At 40.9% G+C, this 10442-nt stretch overlaps 3 non-coding genes across 3 annotated transcripts; all 3 read left to right on the top strand.

Annotated features, from left to right (window-relative positions):
• The first annotated feature begins 2540 nt into the window (after nucleotides 1–2540).
• On the top strand, nucleotides 2541–2651 carry LOC120522646. Its single transcript, XR_005632457.1, has one exon. It is a non-coding gene; the product is annotated as a U5 spliceosomal RNA (small nuclear RNA).
• A 4809-nt stretch (nucleotides 2652–7460) lies between these two features.
• On the top strand, nucleotides 7461–7576 carry LOC120522643. The gene has a single exon (XR_005632455.1). It is a non-coding gene; the product is annotated as a U5 spliceosomal RNA (small nuclear RNA).
• A 2362-nt stretch (nucleotides 7577–9938) lies between these two features.
• On the top strand, nucleotides 9939–10052 carry LOC120522644. The gene has a single exon (XR_005632456.1). It is a non-coding gene; the product is annotated as a U5 spliceosomal RNA (small nuclear RNA).
• Nucleotides 10053–10442: the final 390 nt, after the last annotated feature.

The raw sequence follows: 10442 nt of genomic DNA on the forward strand, positions 1-10442 counted from the left end.
AAATTTTTCCCCCGGGGGTTTGGAAAAATTTCAAATTCAAAAGCCACCCGTACGGGCCCAAAAAATTCTGAATCCAAACTTTCCTTTAAAAAATTTTTTTTAAAATTCAAAACATCCAAAAGGGGGGGCTTTGTTATTCCCGGTTTTAAAAATTTTTTTTTTTTTCTTTTTTCTTTAGGGAAAAATTTCAAAAAAGGAAAAATTCTGGAAAATTTTTTTTACCTTTTCTTTTAACAAAAAAAATATTTTTAAAAATTTTAATTTTCCATTTTAAATTTTAAGGCTTGTCCCAAAAATTTCCACATCGTTCCCCGGCCCCTTTAGGTTTCCTAAACGGTCAAAAACCCCCTTTAAATTTTTAACAAAGAGCCCCTTTTTGACCCTTTTTTTTCCTTTGTTCCCTTTAAACCCCTTTAAATCGTGGTTTTGGTTCTTATCAGTGGGCCGGGAACGGAACCCTATGACCGGTTGGACATTGGTAAAAAAATTCACCACTCGGGCGTCATTATTGTTCCCCGCGGAAAGGGGGGGAAAATCGGAGAAAGGAAAAAGGATACCCCCGGCAAAAAGGGTTTTTGAGCAAAAAACGTTTGATTGTGGGGGGGTTTTTGTTTTCTGGGTGGTGGGCTTTCTTCCCCTACCAATCTTTGGGTGGCCCCCCTTTTTGTTCCTTTCAAATTCCCTTTCTTTTTTTTTTGGGCCCCTCCCCCCATTTGGCTCACCCCATTCTTTTTTTGGGCGGGTTTGATTCACTGAACCTCCTCCTTTTTTTTTCCGGGCCCCCAAAAAATCTCGGGGTTTTTCACCCTTTTAAACTTTTTTTAAAAAATTTCCTAATTAAAAGGAATTTTTTTCCCCTTTTTTTTAGGGTCTTAGTGGTTAAAAAAGGGGTTTTCCCGTTGTTCCCCGGTTTAAAATTTTGGGTGGGGTTTTTAAGGGTTTTTTTTTGCTGGAGTTTTTCAAAAATTTTTTTAGTTTTTTCCCCTTGTTTGGTCTGCTATTAAAAAAAAGATAATTCCCGGGGGAAAACATAAAGTATACAAACCAAGCAATTTTTTCGGGGGAATCTCCAAAAATCAGAAATACCTTTGGGGGCTAAAAAATTTCAAGAGGACAGAAACCCCAATCGGATGGGTTTGCTGTCCTCTCCCTTTAAATTTTAAAAGGGAAAAATTTAAAAATTTTTTTGGGGTATAAAGGGTTTTTATTCCGGTTTTAAAATTTTTATTTTTTTTTTTTCCCCCTTTTTTGAAAAATTTTCAAAATGGAAAATTTCCAAGGCATGGGGTTTAAAATACCCTTATTGCGGTTTCGGGTTTGGGAAAAAAGTTTTTAAGTTACCTTTTCCTCGATCAATTTTAATTTACCAAGGTTTTCCCCAAAACCTTTTTAATTTTCCCGTGCCCGGGCCAAAGGGGGTTTTTTGGGGGAAAAAAAGGCTAAGTCCCCAAACCCGGGTTTGGGCTGTTAAAAGGAACCCAGGGGGTCGCCAATTTTGGTTTCCCCTTTTTTCCCGGAACGAAAAGGTTTTGGTTTAATAAGGCGGGAACCCCCCGGCCCCAAAAAAAAAATGAAATTTGGGTAAAAAGTTCCCCTTTTGGGGTGTTTTTTTTTCCCGTTGTTCCCTCCCCAAAGGGGGGAAAACAGGGAAAAGGAAAAACAGGGCCCAAAAAAAGCTTCTCTGGGCCTTCAAAAAAGTGTTTTGCTAATGGTTTTTTTTATTTTTGGGGGGGGGAATTTCCCCTCCCAGTCTTGGGTTCCCCTAAAAACCCAAATTCCCAAAACCGGTATTTTTAACTTTCGGGTTCCCCCAAAACCGGGCCATTTCCCTTTTTTTAAGCTGAAAAGTGCTTTCCCCCCCTTTTCCCGGGCTTTTTCTGGAAACCCGTCGGGGGTTTTTCCTTTAATTTTTTTTCAAAAAGGGGGGGGTTAAATTCAATTTGCCGCCTTTTTGGTCTTTAGTTTGGGGGAAAAAATTTTTTTTTGGTTTGGGCATTTTGGTTTTGGTGGTTTTTGGGGTTTTATTTTTGGGGTTTTTTTCAAATCGATGTGGTTCTAGTGCATCTAGTGGCCTGAAGTGACATGGAGAACCCTTGGCAAACAGTCTGGACATTGGTGTAAAAGAATTCCCAGCTCTGGGACGTGTCTTGTCTATTCCAGTTGTTCCCTTTGCGGCCCAAGAGGCGGAAAATCAGGAGAGTGGAAATAGCGATGGATACAGGACAACTGACTTCTGTCTAGAGGCCTTGCAAGAATTCAGATGTTGATTAGCATAAGTGGCGTTTCTTTGTATCTCTGGTGGTGGGGAGGTTTCTTGACCTACCATGATGCATTACAGAGTGTGCAACTCAACATATTCAGTTCCATATAATCTAAATTCCTTTGGCTGCGACTGTTTTAATGCTTCTCTGGTGCTCCTCACCTAGTTGTCCTTTGGCGCTCACCTTCTACCTTCAGTTTTTTTGTAAGTCTGACAAGGTTGTGCATGTCAGCTCGCCTTGAGCCTCACTGGCGTGTTCTCTTCTTCTAGCACGCCACACATGCTCAGGTTCCCTTCATCCCGAATAAATCTTTAGCCTTTTACTAAAGATTTCCGTGGAAGGACCGTTAAAGAGTCTCAAAGAATTTTGCACAGCCTGTTATACAGGCTCTCTCAGGCTGGTTAAAAAAGTTGTGTCTTTCCTAGTCTCATGTTCCCTGGTTTACCGTACTGATGTTGCATGTAACTCTTGGTAGGATTTCAGAGGGTTTCGATGGTATTGCTGTGAGTTTTTTCGGGGTAATTCTTTGGGAGTTTTCAGGGCTCTCGCTCTTGTTGTACGCTCTGCATATTAAAGATAAGGAATGAATTGCCTTGCTGAGGAAGACATAAAGCTCGCTATCTAAGCACACAAGCAGATCTTTGCTGCGGGTCATATCTCTTACAAAACCATGCAGAGATACCTTGGGATTCTGGAAAAACTTTCAGATGATGGCACAGCTACATACCTCAACAGTGGCAAGCACAGCATGGGTATATGCTGAATCAAATCTCCCATTCTTCAGACTTTTAAACATGGTAACACTTCAAAAATCTTATCAGCGGGAGTATCCGAGAAGGACTTTGTTATTCCTGGTTTGTAATTGTTTTTATTTTTGTCTTTCACTCTTCTTTGAGGAAAATTTTGCAAAATGGAAAAATGTGCATCAAAGGACATGGCGTTTAAATTACCCCGTTGATTGCTGCTGATTTCTGAATTCCGTGGAAATAATATTGTTTTCAATGTGTGACCTGAATGTAGCCATCGATACAAGGTTTAGCTTGATCTCAAGGCTTGCCTCCCAAACACTGCACTTTTGCACTGACATAGCATTCGATGCCCGTGCACTCAATCTGTAGAGTTTCGGGTGAAACAGGACATCAAGTCCCAACCCACCTCTGAGATTTGACTGATTCAATAATGAGGAGCCCACCCAGTGTCTGCACACTATTAGGATTTCACTTTGATAGATCACTTAACCCTTGAAATTCGATCGTGTGGTTCTCGTCATCTAGTGGCCTGAAGTGACATGCGAGAACCCTATCGCAAGCGGTCTGGACATTGGTGTAAAGAAATTCACCAGCTCTGGGCGTGTCTATTGTCTATTCAGTTGTTCCCTTTTGCGGCCCAAGGAAGCGGGAAAATCAGGAGAAGTGGAAATGCGATGGATACCAGGACAAAGCTGACTTCTGTCTAGAGCCTTGCAGAATTCAGATGTTGATTAGCATAAGTAGGCGTTTCTTTGTATCTCTGGGTGTGGGGGGTTTCTTGCCCCTACCATGATCATTGCAGAGTGTCACCTCCATATTCAGTTCCATTAATCCAAATTCCTTTTTGCGACTGTTTTAATGCTTCTCTGGTGCTCCTCCTAGTTGTCCTTTGCCTCACCTTCTACCTTCAGTTTTTTTAAGTCTGACAAGGTTCCATGTCAGCTCGCCACTCACTGCGTGTTCTCTTCTTCCTGGACTTAACGGGTTCCTTCTCCGAATAATCTTTGCCTTTTAAAAGTTCTGTGGAAGCCGTTAAAAGTCTAAGAATTTTTGCAAGCCTGTTTCTACAGGCTCTCTGAAGTTAAAAAGAGTTGTGTCTTCCTGCTCTTTCCCTGGTTTAACGTCTGATGTTGCATGTAACTCTTGGAATTCAGGGGTTGCATGGTATCTGCTGTGGTTTTTTGGGGTAATTCTTTGGGTTTCAAGCTTTTCCCGGTAATCTATCAATAAGACAGGAATGAATTCCTTTGTGAACTAATTGCTATCTACTCACAGCAAATCTTAATATGCTTCTCTAAAACCTTAGAATACCTTGGATTCTGGAAAAATTTCAATGAGCCAGTAATTCCAAGTAAGCCACATAGATTAATTGATTAATCTCCATTCTTAGACTTTTAAACATGGGACATTCAAAATCTTATCCCGGAAACTGGATTTTGTTTCGGTTGTAATGAAATTTTTTAATCTCTGAGACAAATGCAAATGGAAATGTCTCAAAGGCATTCTTAATCCTTGACCTTATTTCGATGTCCTGGAAAATTTGTTTAAAGTTGACTGTAGCCTATCAAATTAACTGATCTGAATGCTACAAACACTGCTTTGCACTGATACATGCCGTGACTCAATCTGTGGGGCGGGAAAAGGATAAGTAACACTCGATTCGACATTGATTTTGGGGAGTTCTGACACTTTATTTCTTGTTTCCTTATCCTTGTTCGTGGGGCCGTATCATGGCCTGAAGTGAATGGCCGAACCCTATGGAGCAAAGTCTACATTTTTAAAACACAGCTTGGCATTATTGGTCTATTTAGTTTCCTTTGCGGCCCAGGGCCGAAATAGAAGTGAATTGCGATGGTACAGACAACTGACTTCTGTCTAACTTGCGATTCTTTTGAAACATAATGCGTTCTTTTTCTTGGTTGGTTTTTTTACTAAGCCTTGCAGAGTTCAAGCATTTCAGTGTTATCTAATTCCTTTGGCTAAAAGTTTATGTTCTCTGTAGTCCTACTTGTCTTTCGCTTGTTCCCCTTTATTTTGTAATTTACAGGTTCGCATAGCTCTGGCCTCTCATGGAGTTTTCTTCTTCGTCCGCCGGCCTGGTTCCTTCATTAAAAATCTTCTTTTACTAAGATTTCCTGATTAAAAAGCAATTTTTGTACCTGTTAGTCAGTCTCTAACCTTTAAAGTTTGTTTTCGTTTTCCATGGTTTAAATTGAGTGCATAACTCTTAGGTAGGTTTCAGACGGTTCGATTGCATCGCTTGTTTAACAGGGGAAATTTTTTGGGAGTTCAAGGCTTCGCTATTTACATTTTCCCCCCATTAAATAGGAATTACTGAGAAGCATAAGCTAGCTTTAAGACCAAAAAGGGTTGCTGCCAATCTTCAAACATGGAAAAATACTTGGATTCTGAAACTTTAATGATGGCACACTTCAAATCTCATGGCAAGCAACAAATGTATCCTGAATAAATTCCCTTTTGCGCTTTAAATTGGGAACATTAAAATCTTATCATGAGTCAGAAGGCTTTGTATTCGGTTTAATTGTCTATTTCACACTCTTTTTGAAAATTTCAAATTAAATGTGCTCAAGGACATGGGTAAGTCCCTTGATGCAGTTCCTAATTCGTGAATAAATTTAATAGTGCACCGAGACCTGTTAGTTTAACATGATCCACTTCCCCCAAACGCACTTTGCTGAATAGAGCCACGTCCTCAACTGTTAGTTAGGGAACAGGAATCCAAGTAACATTGACTTGCTGCTATTGTGAGCCCCAGTGTCTGCTTAGGTCATTGAGAAGATCATACCCTGAAATCTTGGTTCTGTCATTAGTGCCTAAGTGATTTGGGAAACTAGGGTCTCCAAATTTGGGTTGGAAATTCCCCTCTGGCTGTCATGATTAGTTTTTGCGCAACGTAAATCGATGGGGTTTGTGCTCCTGACAGCAACTTCTCAGTTCCTTCAAAATCAAGTTTTTAGTGAGGTTTTATGTATCTCGGTGTGCGGATTTCTTGCCTCCTTCTTCGCGGTTAACTAATTTTGTTCCATTTATCCTAATCCTTTGGCCACTTTTTATGCTTTCGGTGCCCCACGATTTCGCGTCACCTTCTCCTAGTTTTTGTAAGTTACAGGTGTCCCTTCGTCGCAGCCTTTGGCCCTTTTTTGCTTAAGTAAAATTTTGGGTTCCTTTTCGATAAATCTTTTCCCTTTTACAAAAGATTTTCGGAGACTTTAAAGATCAAAATTTGCAGCCTGTAATTACAGGCTCTGCTTATTAAAGTTGGCTTTCCGCTCTGCCTATTTCCTTCTATTTATAAACATTCTAGGATTTCAGAGTTTGCAGGTATCGCTGGAGTTTTGGTAATTCTTTGGGATTTTCATCTGAATCTTGGATTCTGCAATTAAAGATAAGGACATGCTTTAAAGCTAAAGCCTGTATCTAACCGAAATATTTTTCTTGTCTTTTCTGAAACATGCAAAGATACTGGGGGAAAAACTTTCCAAGGTGCAAGCTCTTACGTTTAGCACACTGGTAAAACTTCAAATTCTTCGACTTTAAACATGGTACACTTATCTCAGAGGTCCAGGAAGACTTTTTATTTGTTGTAATTGTTATTTTTCTAACTTTTTTGGAATTTGAAGGAAAATTCATCAGGACATGGTTTAAACCCGTGTTCCTGTTCGAATCGTGGAAATAATTTTTCAATTGACCTAATGTAGCATCATAGGTTTAACTTGCTCAAGGCTGCCTCCCAAAAACTGGACTTTTGCACTGACATACTTGTGATGCCACGTGCCTCAATCTGTAGAGTTTCGGGTGAAACAGGACATCAAGTCCCAACCCACCTCTGAGATTTCGACTGATTCAATAATGAGGAGCCCACCCAGTGTCTGCACACTATTAGGTTTTCCCTTTCGATAGATCACTTAACCCTTGAAGTCGATCGTGTGGTTCGTGCATCTAGTGGCCTGAAGTGACATGGCGAGAACCCTATCGGCAAACCGGTCTGGACATTGGTGTAAAGAAGAATTCACCAGCTCTGGCGTGTCTATTGTCTATTCAGTTGTTCCCTTTTGCGGCCCAAGAGCGGGAAAATCAGGAGAAGTAGAAATAGCGATGGATACCAGGACAAACTGACTTCTGTCTAGAGGCCTTGCAAAATTCAGATGTTGATTAGCATAAGTGGCGTTTCTTTGTATCTCTGGGTGGTGGGGGGGTTTCTTGCCTACCCATGATGCATTGCAGAGTAGTGCACACTCAACATATTCAGTTCCATATAATCTAAATTCCTTTGGCTGCGACTGTTTTAATGCTTCTCTGGTGCTCCTCACCCTAGTTGTCCTTTAGGGCTCACCTTCTACCTTCAGTTTTTTGTAAGTCCTGACAAGGTGTGGCATGTCAGCTGCTGCAGGCCTCACTGGCCGTGTTCTCTTCTTCCTGGCCAAACCACATGCTCTGGGTTCCCTTCATCCCGAATAAATCTTTGCCTTTTACTAAAGATTTCCGTGGAAGGACCGATTAAAGAGTCTCAAAGAATTTTTGCACAGCCTGTTTAGGTACAGGCTCTCTGAGCTGGTTAAAAAAGTTGTGTCTTTCCTGTCTCTGTTCCCCGTTAAGCAGTTTGTTTTGTATCTCTTACTAGTTTCAAGGTTTGCATGTATCTCTGGAGTTTTTCGGGGATTCTTAGTGGTATTCAGGGCTTGCATTTTTTGGTCGCTTTGGATTAAGATAAGGGCTCAATTCTTTGTAGAAGACATAAAGGTCGTTTCCTGGGAAGAATGCTTCGTCTATCTTACAAAAGCAGAAATTACTTAGAATTTAAAACTTCAGATGGAGCTCTGTTCGAACTTCAATATGGTCATTACCCAAATCCATCCAGAGGTTAAAGCGATAAACTTCCAAAATCACTTTTAAGCAGGTAACCAAAATCTTATCGGTTAAAAAAGTTTGTTTCCTTTTTTAAATTTTTATTAAATTGCTCAGGACAATTTGAAGAATGTAATCACTGATTTCCCTGATATTGTGCATTTGCCTAGTGAAATGATAAGTTTAATTGACAAAGCTCACCCAACGCTGAATTTGGCCTGCTCACTGCTTTGCACTCAATCTGTATTTCCGGGCAAAGCTAATTCGGACTCGGAATTGCCAGTCAAATCTGGATTCGTCTCACATGTAGGATTCCATGTGCCTAAGGTTTATTCGTTAGCGGTTTCCTTGCATCGATGGTGGTTACCTAGAAACTTTGGGAAACCCGGCGACAGTTAAAATTACACTCGGCTGTGTACTATTCAGTTGTTCCTTTATGCGTCCCTTGGCCCATGGGAAGTGAAAGTAGTACAGGAGAACACTCTTCTGACCTGCAAAACGATTCTGTTGCATATGAGGTTTTTTGTATTCTATGTGGGGGGTTTCTTGTACCTGTGGGTTTGGTTTTGCACCTCACATATTCATTCATTAACTAACATAATTTGGCGCCCGTTTAATTCCTTGGTCTTCACTTGTCCTTGGTGCTCCTCTAGTTCGTTTGTAAGTCTACTTAGTTGTTGAGTCTGTCGTGAGTCATAGCAGTTTGCTCTACTGGCTCTATCACATTTCCCGGGCCTTTCACAGATGGGTCCTTGCTCCGAATAAAATTTTTCGCAAACTTTTGACTAAAATTTTGCACAGCCTTTTTTAGGCTTTAAGCTTCTAGTTAAAAAAGTACTTTCCTGTCCTTTCCCTGGTTTAATTCCCTGTTACATTACTGTTAGTAACTTTAGGGGTTTCGATGGTATTGCTTGGTTTTCGGAGTATTTTTTCGGGGGTTTTAGGGTTTTGCTCTCCTTTAGAGCTCTGCATATAAAAGATAAGGAATCTGCTTGTTGAGAGACATAAAGCTGCTATCTAAGCACACAAGCAGATCTTTAGCTCAGGTCATATCTCTTAAAAACCATGCAGAAGATACTGGATCTGGAAAACTTTAGATGTGGCACTACATACTACGTCAACCGCAAACAATCTGTAATATCTAACTTTACATTACACTTTAAAATTTACATCAATATCGGAAGGATGTATCCTGGTTGAATTTGTTTATTTTTGTTTTATTTTTTTTGATTTTTGAAAAGGAAAATTTTTCAAAGGAAAGGCATAAGACACGTTAATCCCCCTGATTTCTGAATTTTCCCCTGGAAATAATATTGTTTTCAATGTGTGACTGAATTAAACCATCGATACAAGGTTTAACTGTCTCAAGGCTTGCCTCCCAAACCCCCTTTTGCACTTTACTTGAAAGCGCGTGCCTCATCTCGTAGAGTTTCCGGGTGAAAAGGACATCAAGTCCCAACCCACCTCTGAGATTTCGACTGATTCAATAATGAGGAGCCCACCCAGTGTCTGCACTATTAGGATTTCCTTTCGATAGATCACTTAACCCTTGAAATTCGATCGTGTGGTTCTCGTGCATCTAGTGGCCTGAAGTGACATGGCAGAACCCTATGGCAAGCACGTCTGGACATTGGTGTAAAGAAGAATTCACCAGCTCTGGGCGTGTCTATTGTCTATTCCAGTTGTTCCCTTTTGCGGCCCAAGGCGGGAAAATCAGGAGAAGTGGAAATAGCGATGGATACCAGGACAAGCTGACTTCTGTCTAGAGGCCTTGCAAGAATTCAGATGTTGATTAGCATAAGTGGCGTTTCTTTGTATCTCTGGGTGTGGTGAGGGGTTTCTTGCCCTACCATGATGCATTGCAGAGTGTGCACACTCAACATATTCAGTTCATATAATCTAAATTCCTTTGGCTGCGACTGTTTTATGCTTCTCTGGTGCTCCTCACTAGGATTGTCCTTTGGCTCACCTTCTACCTTCAGTTTTTGTAAGTCTGACAGGTGTAGCATGTCAGCTGCATGAGCCTCACTGGCGTGTTCTCTTCTTCCTGGCCGCAACACACATCTCTGGGTTCCCTTCATCCCAGAATAAATCTTTCGCCTTTTACTAAAGATTTCCGTGGAAGGACCGTTAAAAGTCTCAAAGAATTTTTGCACAGCCTGTTTTGTACAGGCTCTCTGAGCTGGTTAAAAAGAAGTTGTGTCTTTCCTGTCTCTGTTCCCCTGGTTTAACCCATTACTGATGTTGCATGTAACTCTTAGGTAGGATTTCAGAGGGTTTCGCGATGGTATCTGCTGTGAGTTTTTCGGGGTAATTCTTTGGGAGTTTCAGGGCTCTACGCTCTTTGTAATACGCGCTCTGCATATTAAAGATAAGAATCGAATTGCCTTGTGTGAGGAGAGACATAAAGCTCGCTATCTAAGCACACAGAAGCAGATCTTTAGCTGCGGGTCATATCTCTTACAAAACCATCAGAAGATCCGGTTCTGGAAAACTTTCAGATGATGGCACAGCTACATACCTCAACAGTGCAGAAGCACAGCATAGGTAATATGCTGACTTCCCC

This window comes from Polypterus senegalus, unplaced genomic scaffold (genome assembly GCF_016835505.1).
Source record: "Polypterus senegalus isolate Bchr_013 unplaced genomic scaffold, ASM1683550v1 scaffold_9833, whole genome shotgun sequence".
NCBI lineage: Eukaryota > Metazoa > Chordata > Cladistia > Polypteriformes > Polypteridae > Polypterus > Polypterus senegalus.